The sequence below is a fragment of the Triturus cristatus genome, chromosome 7 (genome assembly GCF_964204655.1).
Source record: "Triturus cristatus chromosome 7, aTriCri1.1, whole genome shotgun sequence".
NCBI lineage: Eukaryota > Metazoa > Chordata > Amphibia > Caudata > Salamandridae > Triturus > Triturus cristatus.
The window spans coordinates 163,930,163-163,946,146 of NC_140590.1; the positions used below are offsets into that span (position 1 = coordinate 163,930,163).

General features: G+C 50.5%; 1 long non-coding RNA gene across 2 annotated transcripts in view; it reads right to left on the reverse strand.

The window, feature by feature from the left end:
- Positions 1-15,730, reverse strand: part of LOC146809124 (uncharacterized) — a 340,848-nt gene extending 325,118 nt beyond the window's left edge. For both annotated transcript variants that reach the window (XR_014966330.1, XR_014966329.1), the window contains exon 1: positions 15,667-15,730. This is a non-coding gene — a long non-coding RNA (uncharacterized LOC146809124). The remainder of the gene's footprint in view (positions 1-15,666) is intronic.
- Positions 15,731-15,984: the final 254 nt, after the last annotated feature.

The window sequence follows — 15,984 nt, forward strand, 5'->3', positions numbered from 1 at the left end:
TGCACAAAAAGTAGGAATTGCGACTTCCAAATTGCGATTCTTACCGAAACGCAATTAGGAAATTGCACTTCCTTTTGTGAGAAAACATACAACTTCTAATTAGCTATTCCTAGTGGGTCGTAGATTGATCTACCTCATCAGTATTAATAAGATCGGAATTTGCGGGCATCACATGGATGGTGGACTATTGGGGCCCGGAGACCACCATGCCTGTGATTGCTTTTTGATAAATCCCAGATACGCAAATGGACCTACATCATGATTATTATGATGTAGGGGAAACATCTTTTACTCGTAGGCAGACCCCGACCTGCCTTTAGTCCGCAGTCATTACCCTGCTGTGATGTTACCGCGTGCTCCTTTACCACACAAGTCGTTGCAATGACTTGCTTTAGGGGGTGCGTTGTTGGATTGGCGTTGGATTTTCAGTCCAACACCTTCCCTACTGTTGCGCAGAATGGAGTTGGAATAGTAATTTATACTATTCCAAAGTCCAGCGCCCTCCTAAGCCAAGTCGTTGTAACAACTTGCGTGGTAAAGGCATGCGTGGGAAATGTAAAACCAAAGGGGATGATGGACGGAGTGTTGAACATTGCAAGCACTCACCCCCAGTCAACTGATCTGGGTTTAATCCATCATTAATCCTTCCACTCCGCCACCCCAATTCAGACATGGCCATATGCAAATCAGTCTGACCCTGTGCCTCATGGGAACAGTCCGGCTGGAACTGCCAAGCCCTGTCTTCCCTGGACTGGAAACAAGCATCCTGGGACCGGTTTCTTGCTAATCAGCCGTCATCAGCCAGGCTAGCTTGAATCCAGTGGCAAAGTGAGCAAGGGACCCACGTCTGAGCATACCCTGCCAACTTAGGGCGAACAAAGCAAAACCAAAGGGGATGATGGACAGAGTGTTGAACATTGCAAGCACTCACCCCCAGTCAACTGATCTGGGTTTAATCCATCATCATTCTTTAGCTCACTCCGCCACCCCAGTTCAGACATGGCCATATGCAAATCAGTCTGACCCTGTGCCTTATGGGAACAGTCCAGCCCGAACTGCCAGGCCATGTCTTCCCTGCACCAGAAACAAGCATCCTGGGACCGATTTCTGGCTAATCAGCCGTCATCAGCCAGGCTAGCTTGAATCCAGTTGCAAAGTGAGCAAGGGACCCACGTCTGGGCATACTCAGACTGATTTGCATATGGCCATGTCTGAACTGGGGTGGTGGAGTGAGCTAAAGAATGATGATGGATTAAACCCAGATCAGTTGACTGGGGGTGAGTGCTTGCAATGTTCAACACTCTGTCCATCATCCCCTTTGGTTATGCGTGGGAAATGCATGCAGGGTTCCATTATATATCCATGCCAAGGTCGCAGTTTGCAACACATTTGGAACTGCAGACAACACAGGGATGGTGGCCTGCTGAGGTCAGCGGACCACCAGGTCTGTGATTGCTTTTTAATAAAGCAATCTTCTATTTTTTCTTCTTATAAATGCAGCAGAAAATGGTATGGGTTCAAAAAGAAACTTTGAAGTTTCATTTTTAGGTTTCGGCTGTCGAAAGCAGCGCGCATGCGCTGCTCTCGGCATCCAAGAGCTTCCTGGAATCAATACAGATTCCAAAGCTCTCGGAGGCAGAGTTGAAGCCCCGCCCATCTCTGTAATTGGCTAGTGTCAGCTTAGATGCAAAACGCTGTCTTTTGATTGTAAAGGAGGCTTCTTAGTCCCTCCTTGTTGCCGCCTTGTCTCCTTTTGGCCCCACCCACCGGGATTTGATCTTTTACTGGCGGCATCATACTGTGGCCTTTAATTACTGGGTAAGCACTATTTGTTTCCCTTCCCTTTGTCTCTCTCCCCGAGCAGACCCTTCCCTCTGTCTCTCTCAGAGACACAGCTGCTTGCTCGTTTCAGTTTTGCAAGGCAATTTCTTCCCGTTCCTCTAAGCACCCCCTCCCCCCGCAGTCCGATGCCTTCTCGCTCGCCCGCCGCTCCCCTTTCCCGTTTGTTTGTCAGTCCTGCTCCTTCATCTGCACAAGACCCGCCTTCACCACTTTTAGGCTTGTGACCCGGCCATTGCTTGCTGGTTTCAGTTTCGTGTGTTGTGCAAGGCAATTTATTCCCATTGGAGCTTGTTTAGGTCGAGGACCGCTGGTCTGCCGAAGGCAGAACCGGAAGTCGGAGATTTAATGACTTGGAGAAGAGGGGCTTGAACCCGCCCCTCTTCTCCCCTGTTCTCCATTGGCTGGCCTCTTCAATGCTGGCCAGCCATTGGAGAAGAGGTCCCGTCACTCCGATCATGCCCCGTCCTTTTCGGATCGGGGGGCGTGTTTTTTGCAGAAAGTCTAATTATCTCCTCCCGCCAATGGCTGGAGGAGATAACAGCAAAACACGCCCCCGAATCCGAAAACGCCGCTGCCTTTCTCCGAGGCATTCGCCTCGGAGAAAGGCAGAGGTGTGCTCCTCCTCTCCCCCTGCTCTCGGGCAATCCATGTAATGCCACACGTAAATCCAGTATAGGACACGAAAAAAAACACCGAGCTATCTGGAAAACCGAGATCAGGAAGCACGGAGCCGGTGTTTAGGTGGGGTGCTACTGCTGTGTTCACAATCTGACGTGTGTTCACAATCTGACGTGCATGATGAGACCTCGGCAGTTCTGGCCTCGGTGTCGAAGCTGTTGCGCGCGTCAGATTCCGCAGTCCGTTCCCAGGACAGTCTTCGCGGTTCGCCGAATGTCGAGCGCTGTAGCCCTGTTCATGTGCTGCGATGCGGGCAGGCAGGGTGCCTGCCGTTGGGTGCCACTGCTCTGTTCATCAGCTCTGTTGCTCGGGGCAGCCTGAGCAGGACTGCTGCTACGTTCATCAGCTGCCACACATCCTGCCCCGGGCGCTTTCGGAAGGACCCCGTTATTTGGTGCTACAGAGCTGTTCACAAGTTTCTTTTCGTATGGGGGGGTGTCTCCCCTCAGATAATGCTCTCCCATCATGGTGGAAGCTGTACCTGGTCGGGGGTTGCAGCAAAATCAGAAACCCTGTCCAAATTATCTGTCGACCCCTTTCTGTCTAGCCTCCCCAGGCATCGCCCCTCCCCCAGTGGAGAGCATCTTTAGTGTGAGGGCTTTCCCGGTGGGTTTCCATCCCCAGGTAAAGGCCAGGTTCCGCCCCCTCGCCAGGTGTGGCCCCCGCCCCAGGTATGGTGCTCCTCAGTGATTCCCGGTCCCGAGCTCCTTTTGCAGGACCCCCTCCTCGCCAGAGATGCTCCCAGCCTCCACGTAATCGCCGCTGGTCTTTGCAGCCAGCTCGGTGTCAGCAGCAGCAGTGGGGCAGAAGGCGGAGGCAGCCCTAGCAGGCTAGGATGTGTTTAAAGCGGCAGTATGGGCTGAGCAGAGCGAGCCCGCAGAGCGCAGCAATCAGGGGAGCCCTCAGTAGCACTCCCAGGGCCTTCCCTGAGCAACAGGGGCGTGTGCTGCACACCGGGTGTCCCGTGCTTCCCATCACTCAGCCCGAGCCATACTTCTCCCTCACTGTTAATCCATCCGCCTGTGTGTGTGAATTCTGTTGCCGTTCCGAAGGTCTCGTCTGTTGATGCCATCTGAGGTGTATGTGAGCCCCGCGTGTGCATCCTTTCAGCCCGAGTGTGCATATTTTAAGCCCCGTCGGTGTGCATTGGTGCAGTCCCTGTCTATGTGTTTCATTTCAGCACCTGTCTTGGTGCGTATAATTTCAGCCCCTTTGTGTGTATATTGTCAGCACCTTTGTGTATATCCTTTCAGCCTCTCTGCGCGCATCATTTCAGACCCTGTTTGCTTTATCCTTTTAGTCCTAGAGTGTTTAACCTTTCAGCCCCCGTGTCTGTGTATACCTCCAGTCACCGAGTGTGCAGCCTTTCAGCCCTTGTGTGTATCCTTTCTTCTGGGAGCCCCCGTGTGTATCCTTTCAGCTCCTGTCCGTGTATCCTTTTAGACCCTGTGAGTGTATTCTCCCAGCCCTTGTGTGTGTATTCTTTCTACCATTATTCCCGAGTGTGTATCTTTTCGGACCCGTGTGTTCTTTCAGCTCCAGTCCCCATCACCGTGTATCCTGACGCCCCCTGTGAGAGTATATTTTTAGCCCTTGTGTGTTTATCCTTCCAACCCCTGTGTGTTTCTAATTTCAGCCCCTGCGTGTATTCCTTTAAGTCGCCATGTGTGTCTCCTCACAGTGCTTCTATGTGTCTTTTTATGTCTCGGCTAGCTTGCGCAGTCTCGCTCGCGAGATTTAACAAGCATTTACAATGCAATGGTCTCGGCATTGGTAAAGTTAGAGCTATTGGCATTGCTCATGACATTATTTTTGTTTATGTTTTTGTTTTTAAAACATTTAACCCCTTCGCTGCGGCGGACATTCCGCCGCAGTGCTGGGGGGTGCGGGGGGGGCAGCGCGGTGGCGCTGTGCTCATGACGGAGCCGCTCCGTCATGAGCCACGGTTGGGCTGTGCTCATGACGGAACGGTTCCGTCATGACTCCGCCCAGTTGCGTTGTCCCCCCGCTCAGGCGGGGAAACAGCGCCGCGTAGGCGGAGCGGCCGCCAACTGGCGTGTCATGACGGAACCGTTCCGTCATGAGCACACGGCAACCGTGGCTCATGACGGAGCGGCTCCGTCATGAGCGGGGAAGGGGTTAAAGAAACGGCATTGTCATGAGCAATGACAATAGCTCTAACTTTAACAATGCCGAGACCGTTGCATTGTAAATGCTTGTTTTCTTCTTCTGTGTGTTATTTTTGTTATTAGATTGGCGCCCGTGGTTGAATTGCCTTTCTGTGTGTGCTGTGGTCACATACATGTGCGTGCGTGTTTCTTCCTTGACATCTTCTGCCTTGTGCCATCCGTGGTCGTGGTGCTGCCCTGGCTTGTCAGGAGTGAGAGGCGAGCAGGAGGGTGGTAGAGGGCAGAAGGATGGCGCTGAGAGGCAGCGAGGTGGGGGGCAGAGGGATGGGGACATGTGGAGCGTGGGGTCCGCAGGATCGATGGCAGGAGGGTAATGGGTCGGGAGAGGGCGGCAGTGTTGAATGGAGACCACGATGGTGAAGGGATGAGAGACAGAGACGGAGAGCAGGGTTCATTATTGTGTGTGTGAAGTTTGTTGCTACATTGGAGTTGTTACATTATCTTACGTTTAAGTGATGCCTTGCATTTAAGTGCTTGAGAATTAGAGCTAGGGCATTAATGCATTACAGCATGTCTTTTAACGTACACAAACTTTACTACACTACCTTACTAGAGTAATGTGTCAAAAATTATTTTGTGCCTTCAGCTATTTAGAGGGCGACTAACCAGCATGGCTAGTTTTAGGTGTTAATGTTCTGAGTTCCGTGGTAGCTGCAAACTGCTGCAGAATAAAAGAAAATGCTTGGTAAAAGTAAAACAGTAATGAAGGGGTTTCTAGCTGAAAGTGAATGACATTTTCAGTATACTGCAACAGCCATTCATAGCGGGTACAGCCTCTGGTTATTGCTGGGGTTTGGGGGGACAGGGTTCAATGGCCCCTCATGGCTTTGGCACCGGTGTCACTGCACCTGCTGCTCTAACTGTAGCTACGCACTTCTTTCCAGTACTACCATGCCAGCTGCTGAGGCTTGCCACCCTCGATGGCCTCGGTTGCTCCAGTACATGTGTTTTTACACGGGGAGATGGAGTGATTCGCCGAGAATGCCGTGTTCTCAGATTCTTTACGCGCCAAAACTGTACCTCAGATCTTCAGCTGCAAAGTCAGCTGCTCTATAAATATCCCTATTGCACCCTTACACTGAAAGTACTGCTGATGTAGACATATTTCCAGGATGTAAATATGTCACTGCTCTGAGATAGAGAAAAATGCCCGGCATCACGGTTGGCGTTTGCTCGATTACCAAAGCTGGGGTTCGAACTCCGGTCTTATGCTGCAAGACCACTTATCCATAAGCGCTTGAGCACGTGTCCCTGTGCACCAAAGGTGTGCCTGTTGTTTACTGTGGCCACAGGTGCGCAACACTCCACACGCCTCTGCTGTTTGTTATCTGGATTCCAGCGTGGCCACTCTTGTTAAGCCAACTATAATTGGGAAAATCATTAATTATGCAGCATTCCACAAAGTTTAATTATGGGGTACAATAGTGGAGGAATATTTTTCTCACTGCGGGTTGACATCTGTGCTATATAAACAAGCATTAAAAATGCAATAGGTCTCGCCTTTCATTAAGTTAAAGCCATTTTGCTTTGCTATAGAATACCATTGGCAAAGCAAATGGCTTTAACTTAATCAAAGGCGAGGCCTATTGCATTTCCAGTGCTTGTTTGTGAGTAAGCAGTAGCTGCTCTTAAAAAATGCTTTTTTTCCATTCTCAAAGTGGAAGGAGTCACCAAGGGACCCCTTTCCATTTGCACATTGGTTACCACCTCCTTCAGGGAGTTGGTAAAATATGAATGGTTTGCGACCATATATATATATATATATATATATATATATAGTTCTATATAGCTGGTCGTAGACCCGAGACATTGGGTATAACAGCGCTTTACATGAGCACTAATTTCGTTACAGAAGACCGTAATTCGTTTACAAAACATTCTTACATCCCATTCAGATTTGGTACTTTGAAGGGATGCCCTAAACACGCCCCTTCCAAATACCAAATCGCAAATGCAAATTGTGATTCCGTAATGTGTTACCAAATAAGAATTTGTGTTTTGTACATATGTAGAAGCAGTTTTGCAGTTGAAACCGCAAACATAGTTTGTACATATGGCCCCAAATCACTGAGATTGCAAACCGTGACTTTCAGGGTGCAGACAGTTCTACGCAGCTCGTGCATTAACCCGTAAACTATCCTCCCATCCTGCTTGTAAATCTGACACGATGGGAGACGCACCCTGTGAGAACTTGGAATACGTTTCACCACATAAACGCCACATAACTCATACGTGTTGAAAAACAAGCTGTATGGCAATGTTGTTTCACTCCAAGTCGGAGAAAGTTAGACACATGGGGCATATTTTAGATTTTTGTTCTGTAACTACACGGGTATGAGGTGTGTTCTTGTGGTGTAAAAAGAACTCTTTAAATCTTCCTGCGCTCTGTCATTCTGTCTCTCGTTATTATTGACTTTCATATGGAACTTAAATTACAAATAAATCGTCAACCTTATAATCTCGCAGGTTGGAGTATCGAGGTAGTCAAGCAACTGTGTGAAACCTGTAAGTTATCAATCCGATCAAGTGACCTCCTGACCCCGACGGGGTCGCGTGGTGCCGGCCCGGCCAGCTGTGAAGAATGGGAACGGCGCTATAAATGCCGCCTGACCGCATTCCTGCAGCCTTCCATTCCTTAAACCGTGCAGTGCCTCTAAAAAACAACAAAATCTGAAATATCTGTCCCCAGAGAGGCCTGCTCGGTGGCATACCTGCAAGACGTGCGGCCTGAGACTCACTCCCAGGTTTCGGTGACTAGAAGAGTGAGTGCCCCTGCCGTCAGCCAATCACAGCTGCTCCTGAGAGGAGGAATGTTTCCGGGACGTACGCATCTTTCCGTCTTCTCAGCACCGCACCCAACATGGCGACGCTGCACAGAAACAGAGCCACCGTGCAGCAAAAATATCCGGTAGCACCGACCCCCGGGACTCGGGGTGCCCGGACGAGTCAACCCTTTTTCAGTCGCAAAGCCTACGATTCGCAAAATCACAGTTGGCGCCTACCAGATAGAGTGTGGCCAATGGGGTGATACAAGATGATGATCCCGCCCCCCACAAAATGTGATGGGGCCTCTGACTATCACATATCTCATTGATGTACAATGACCTTGGGTGCCTTTAGGGCCTGGGGCCCCTCTGGGCCCTGTGTATTAAACGGTTGAGTCTATGGATGTGCTAATGTTATGGCACGTCTCTTGCTCGAGTACTCGAATTTAACCAAATTTAAAACAGGAATTTACGGAAAGAAATTATGGAAGGTGCTGAGAAAAAAAACAAAGTTTTTCTGAGCTGTAAATGAGAGGACGTCATTCTGAGTGATAAGACATTTCCAAGCATCGGGTCCCAGGACAGAAAAGGCACAGAACCCAGCTGAACCTGGGAATCAGCAGAAGTGTGAAGCATGCAGCACCAAGCAAGAGGCGCGAACAAGCTTTGTAGGTCGGAATAGTCATTCCAACTCTTAGGGGCACATTCAAAACAAGCATTTACAATGCAATGGTCTCGGCAATATTATAGGTAGAGCTATTGGTATTGCTCATTATTTTTTTAATCATTTTTGTATCCCTAATATAATGGCATTGTCATTTCTATTGGCATTAGCTTTTTTTTGCATATGTGATGCCTATTGCATTAGCAGAGAGAGAGTGAGGTAGTGAGATAGAGAGAGAGAGTGAGGTATTGAAATAGAGAGTGAGGCAGTGAGAGAGAGTGAGGCAGATAGAGAGTGAGGTAGTGAGATAAATGCGAGACCTATTGCATTGCAAATGCTTGTTGAATAAGAGGTTGATTTTCACAGTGAGGATGCGACCTCACGTAATCACAATTCAGGTAGATGGTTCACAGAAAATCACTGTCCTTTATTTCGACATTGCATTATACTATTTTATGCATTTTTGCTGATGCTGTTCAGCATTGGCAACAAGCACTGGCAAAGCCAATAGGACGGCTACCCTTTCAGAGTCAAGAAATACAGCTTAGCATTACAGTACCATATATGAGAAAATACATTAAACCAGTAAAGGAAAAAAAAAGAGAAAAACAATATTATTACAGCCATAAAATGTATTTACATTTAAGCATTTCATTAAAATTAGCTATAAAATCAAATTTATGAAAGCAAAAAAATGTGATCAGTATCACATTCCAAATGAAATTTAATGTGAAAAAAAAAATTATGGTCAGCACACCTTACATGCTTCGGAATTCGCTACAGGCTCACATATTATGTTGTCTAATCCTGTCCAAGTCCGTCCTGACTTGGTCAGTTACGGTCGCTCCCTCCTGCCCCCGCTCTCTCCTGCCTCGAGCTGGGTATCGTTGCGCAGCCCTGCTGCTGATCATAGTTATCGTCCTTTGCTGCACTTATTGTTTATTTTAAACATTGTATTGTCCTGCCGAGATCGTGTGCCCGTGTTTGCTGCCCTTTGCTGCATTATTTGTATTTGTGCTCCTGCATTAGCTGCTCCCTGCTTTGGCATTGTGCCTGCTTTGGCATTGTGTGGCCGCCCGCGTAGTTCTTAGATCGGTTTCACCCGACCCGGTCGGCGCTTCCGCCCCAGCCGCCATTGCTGTTGTTGTTGTTGTTGGCCAGAGCCCGCCCCCTCCACCACGCACCCGCCTCCCAGCTGCTCCTCCCTCCCACTAAACTACATAGCCTCCACTTCGGACATCGTAGCGCTGTGTCCGTCCTGACTTGGTCAGTTACGGTCGCTCCCTCCTGCCCCCGCTCTCTCCTGCCTCGAGCTGGGTATCGTTGCGCAGCCCTGCTGCTGATCATAGTTATCGTCCTTTGCTGCACTTATTGTTTATTTTAAACATTGTATTGTCCTGCCGAGATCGTGTGCCCGTGTTTGCTGCCCTTTGCTGCATTATTTGTATTTGTGCTCCTGCATTAGCTGCTCCCTGCTTTGGCATTGTGCCTGCTTTGGCATTGTGTGGCCGCCCGCGTAGTTCTTAGATCGGTTTCACCCGACCCGGTCGGCGCTTCCGCCCCAGCCGCCATTGCTGTTGTTGTTGTTGTTGGCCAGAGCCCGCCCCCTCCACCACGCACCCGCCTCCCAGCTGCTCCTCCCTCCCACTAAACTACATAGCCTCCACTTCGGACATCGTAGCGCTGTGTCCGTCCTGACTTGGTCAGTTACGGTCGCTCCCTCCTGCCCCCGCTCTCTCCTGCCTCGAGCTGGGTATCGTTGCGCAGCCCTGCTGCTGATCATAGTTATCGTCCTTTGCTGCACTTATTGTTTATTTTAAACATTGTATTGTCCTGCCGAGATCGTGTGCCCGTGTTTGCTGCCCTTTGCTGCATTATTTGTATTTGTGCTCCTGCATTAGCTGCTCCCTGCTTTGGCATTGTGCCTGCTTTGGCATTGTGTGGCCGCCCGCGTAGTTCTTAGATCGGTTTCACCCGACCCGGTCGGCGCTTCCGCCCCAGCCGCCATTGCTGTTGTTGTTGTTGTTGGCCAGAGCCCGCCCCCTCCACCACGCACCCGCCTCCCAGCTGCTCCTCCCTCCCACTAAACTACATAGCCTCCACTTCGGACATCGTAGCGCTGTGTCCGTCCTGACTTGGTCAGTTACGGTCGCTCCCTCCTGCCCCCGCTCTCTCCTGCCTCGAGCTGGGTATCGTTGCGCAGCCCTGCTGCTGATCATAGTTATCGTCCTTTGCTGCACTTATTGTTTATTTTAAACATTGTATTGTCCTGCCGAGATCGTGTGCCCGTGTTTGCTGCCCTTTGCTGCATTATTTGTATTTGTGCTCCTGCATTAGCTGCTCCCTGCTTTGGCATTGTGCCTGCTTTGGCATTGTGTGGCCGCCCGCGTAGTTCTTAGATCGGTTTCACCCGACCCGGTCGGCGCTTCCGCCCCAGCCGCCATTGCTGTTGTTGTTGTTGTTGGCCAGAGCCCGCCCCCTCCACCACGCACCCGCCTCCCAGCTGCTCCTCCCTCGCCCCTTCCCCCTCCCACTTATGACAGTTGCTCTTGCGCGCAGCGTTCACGCGCAGCGTCCGCGCCCAACCCGCGCCGAAGGTGCGCCAAAGGTAAGCCCGTCTACGCCCGTCCGCGCCTGGACCGCGCCCAGCGCCAGACCCCCTGCCCCTCGCACTGCCCAGCCCCCCCGCGTTACCTACGATGCCGCCACCCTCCTAGCCCTTAACCCCGGTCGCGCCCCCTACTGCATCCAAGCCGCTCCAGGACGCACCCATGGACCGTTCTCCTGCCCCTCCTGCAAATTCAGCGGCACCGTCAACATCTCCGCTCCGACCACACCACAGATTCCCGACCCCAACCACCTAGAATGCATCCTTCTCAACACCCGCTCGGTCCACAGGCACGCCATTGACCTTTGGAACCTACTAGACACCATCTCTCCAGACGTCGCCTTCCTAACGGAAACATGGATGAACGCCTCCTCCGCCCCTGACATCGCCATCGCTATCCCTGACGACTATAAGATTACACGCAAAGACCGCACCGACCAAACAGGAGGAGGAATCGCTATCGTCCACAAGAAATCAATCCACATCTCAACCAGCTCTGACGCCAACCTCGCCAACTCCGAACACCTCCACTTCCAGATCCACATCGACCCCAAGACCACACTCAGAGGCACCCTCCTCTACAGACCACCAGGACCCCGCGCAAGATTCAGTGAAGACATCACGGACTTCATCACCCCACACGCGCTCCCCTCCAAAGACTACATCCTCCTGGGAGACCTCAACTTCCACCTTGAGAAGATCAACGACCGCAACACCGCCACCCTCTTAGACAACCTCGCCTACCTCGGACTTAAACAACTGGTCACTTCCCCCACCCACATCGCAGGTCACACACTCGACCCCATCTTCACCTCTAGCAACCATGTCTCTTTCAACCACACTACGGAGCTCCTCTGGACTGACCACAGCTGCGTCCACTTCACCTACAACAAGCCGAAACCCATCATCCACCTCCAAACAACTCTACAAAGAAACTGGAACAAAATCACCACGGAACAGATCTCCTCATCGATCCTTCAAACCTCCCCAGCCCTCTCTTCTGACGCCAACGAAGCCGCCTCCAACCTCACCCTTTGGTTATCCAACACCGCAGACACCTTAGCACCACTGAAAAAACGCCTACACAAAATCAAGAAGGCCTCATGGTTCAACGAGGACCTCAAGAAATCCAAGAAACTATGCCGCTCCCTTGAAAAGGCCTGGAAAAAAGACTCATCCACCAGCAACAAGGACGCCTTCAAAAACGCCATCCGTACTCACCACCAACTGATCCGAAAAGCCAAAAAAACAGCATTCAAGGATCGACTCGACAACAACGCCCACAACAGCAAGGAACTTTTCAACATCGTCAAGGAATTTTCCAACCCCTCGGCCAACTCCAACGACATCACCCCCTCTCAAACTCTCTGCGACTCCCTAGCCTCTTTTTTCCACAACAAGATTGCTGACATCCACAACAGCTTTGACAACCAACCCGGAAGCCAACCCACCCTACCATCAGCTGACTATCTTCCCCCCGTTAACACCCTCAACGCCTGGAACCCAATCACCACTGAGGACACCATCCGCCTGATGAATTCCATCCACTCTGGATCCCCCACAGACCCATGCCCTCACCACATCTTCAACAAAGCAGACTCCGTCATAGCCCCGCACCTCCGAGACGTCATCAACTGCTCCTTCAACTCCGCTACCTTCCCAGAAGACTGGAAACACGCTGAACTCACCGCACTTCTGAAAAAACCAACAGCAGACCCCACCGAACTCAAAAACTACCGCCCCATCTCACTTCTTCCATTCCCGGCCAAAGTCATCGAGAAAGCTGTCAACAACCAGCTCGCCGCCTTCCTCGAAGCCAACAAATCCCTCGACTCCTCACAATCTGGCTTCCGAGCAAAACACAGCACTGAGACCGCCCTCATCGCAGCAACAGACGACATTCGAACTCTACTGGACATTGGAGACACAGTCGCCCTCATCCTCCTCGACCTCTCTGCTGCCTTCGACACAGTCTGCCACAGCACCCTTTTACAGCGCCTCAAAAACATCGGAATCCAAGGAAAGGCACTGGAATGGATCACCTCGTTCCTCTCCGGAAGAACCCAGAGAGTCCGCCTCCCTCCATTCAAGTCCGAGGCCTCTGAAATCATCTGCGGCGTACCACAAGGATCCTCACTCAGCCCCACCCTCTTCAACGTATACATGAGCCCCCTCGCGACCATCGCCCGCCAACACAACCTCAACATCATCTCTTACGCGGATGACACTCAACTGATCCTTTCTCTCACCAAGGACACCAGCACCGCCAAAACTAACCTACACGAAGGAATGAAAGAAGTCGCCGAATGGATGAAACAAAGCCGTCTGAAACTGAACTCAGACAAAACAGAAGTCCTCATCTTAGGTAAATCCCCCTCTGCTTGGGACGACTCCTGGTGGCCGGAAGCCCTCGGAAAAGCACCCATCCCGACAGACCACGCACGGAACCTTGGCGTCATCCTGGACTCTTCACTCTCAATGAACAGACAAGTCAGCGCCGTATCCTCATCCTGCTTCAACATCCTTCGCATGCTCAGAAAAACATTTCGCTGGATCCCCACCGAAACAAGGAAAACAGTCACCCATGCTCTGGTCACGAGCCGACTGGACTACGGAAACACCCTCTACGCAGGTACCACCGCCAAACTACAGAAGAAACTACAACGAATCCAAAACGCCTCAGCCAGGCTCATATTAGACATCCCACGCAACGAACACATCTCGGGTCACCTTAAAGACCTCCACTGGCTACCCGTCAATAAGAGGATCACTTTCCGACTGCTTACCCACGCACACAAATCACTCTACGACATCGGACCAGATTGCCTCAACTCTCGACTGTCCTTCTACACCCCCTCCCGCCAACTTCGATCTTCCAGCCAAGCATTCGCCACTGTCCCTCGCATCAACAAAACCACCATTGGAGGCAGATCCTTCTCATACCTGGCTGCCAAAACATGGAACTCACTCCCCGCTTACCTTCGCCTCACCCAGAATCACCTAGCGTTCAGAAAACAACTTAAAACGTGGATATTTGACAAATAACCCCCCTCCCCTCCCCAAGCGCCTTGAAACCCTCTGGGTATGTAGTGCGCTATATAAATTTTATGACTTATGACTTATGACTTATGACTCTAATATTAAAACCTTTGGCATAGTTATAGGTAGATATGAAATAAAGTACCCCTTGCTGTACATTAAAAGGATACTGCGGGTCACCAAGAGTTCTGTGACCATATTGAGGAATGAGGCCAAAGGCTGAGTTCCTTTATAAGGTCATGGATCTCCGAGATGAATTGCATTAGCCTTGTAATGTAATGTACAGAAGGGGGGGGGGGGGTTATTCCTTATAATAAGTAGTAGTCACACCAAAACCCTTCCCATAAACCACCTATATCTTTGGAGTGGTGCTCTTTCATATAAAAGAGATGAAATGTTTATGAACCTCTAGTGCAAAATTAAACACACAATAAAGCAGTTTGATATTTGTTGTGAAAATATATCAGTATCAGTTTAGAACAAGATGGGTAGCTCTTGACATCAAGGATTGATGCGTTGTTCTGCTTCTGTATGGACGATACTACAGTATGGTCGATAGGCAGAATCCATGCTCTATGTTGTCAGTTTCACAGAGCACGTGCCCAAGGGTTTATGATCACTTCACAATAGACTACTTTGCACCTTTATTTCAGCAAAGGTCTCTGCTTCATTATCGTGTACGAAAGTCCTTTCAAGTATGAGTACCACTTGTACGAAAGTATCCCTTTAGTGAGTACTTCTCAGTACAGTGGTATGATGTGCCCTTTTAATGCCAAAGACCCCACGTGATGTAGAAATGCACTTTGTGAACTTTAGCCACTCATATTTTACGTGATGCTTGCTGCATGGTTCGCATAACGCAGGTTCAGAGCTCGGCTCGGGCACGGGCTCTACGGTCCGAGCCAGACCCTTGGCTCGGCTCTCCCTGTTACTCTGTTGGCCCGCCCACCGCTAGAAGTGACCCCCGCCCCCACACCAAGGTCATCTGCTGCACCCCTCAGGCTGAGAGCCACCGGTGTAATTACTACAAGTGTCTGGCAGGAGCGGTGCCAACGCAAAACACTTTAGTAAGTTATGATTTGTTGAGCAACGTTTTCTGACCTGATGAAGTGCAGATGGGGAGTTGCGGTGAGTGCAGGGTTGTGGGTGCAGAGACCCCGGCTGGAGAAAAGAAAGGAATAAATACTTCCACGTACCTTGTGACGTACTTAATAACACAATGCCAGGGGTTTAATTACTCGATGGTGTGCGTTGTAAGGTTGTGCTCCTGGGAGCCTACATTGTTTCAGCTCTTGCTAAACCTTCTGTTTCCCTATAGTTACTGCTTTAATTACGTAATTGCATTACTCCGAGTAAGGTTTTCAACCTAATTAATTAACCCCTCCCTTCCCGCCTGTTGGGACCAGGCCAACTGTACTAGGTGGGGCTTGTGTCAACTAAAACAGGAGGTGTGATGGGGGGTGGAGGGGAGTGGGTGTGTCTGTGAGGCGCGGCGGCCTCATTAAGTAATTACTTGGGGGGTGGGGTAACGAGGAGGTAAGGTCCTACATCCTATTAAGGTCGCTAGGTTTACGGCGTGACATATAGCGGTAGCAGATGCTTCGCGGCGCTTGCACAAAGCAGCGCAGCAAACAAGGAGCAAGGAATGCAGGAAAACTCGGCGCTTCTGGCCACTAACTTTAGGTGGTGTTTGTGCAGCGCCTCATAGGGCTCCAAAGCGCTATAAGTTAAAGGGCTACACCGATCAGAGAGAGTACTGTAGAGACGGGCTCGACGAATAGGAGAAGGAAAGAGTCGGCTCCAGACTGAGAGGAAAGAGTCTGGATAACATCCTTGGTCGTGAATGTACACAAACGCACACACAGAAACAAGATGGCTTACCTTACTCGTGCACAACAGCAAGAAGATCCTCACGGCCAGACGATACCTAAAAAATGGCGGATGGAAGCTCCAAAACTTTTTCGGATTCGGGGGCGTGTTCCTGCTGTTCTAAAGAGGGCGTGGCTAAAAAGTGGAAAGAACAGCACGGAACACGCCCCCGAATCTGAAAAAGACGGAGCCTATTTGGAGGGACGGCTCTCTCCTCCAATGGCTGGCCTCCGTTTAGGAAGCCAGCCAATGGAGGAGAGGCAAAAAGAGAGGCGGGCTAAAGAGCCACTCTCAGAAACATTAAATCTCCGACTTCCCGTTCTGCCTTCG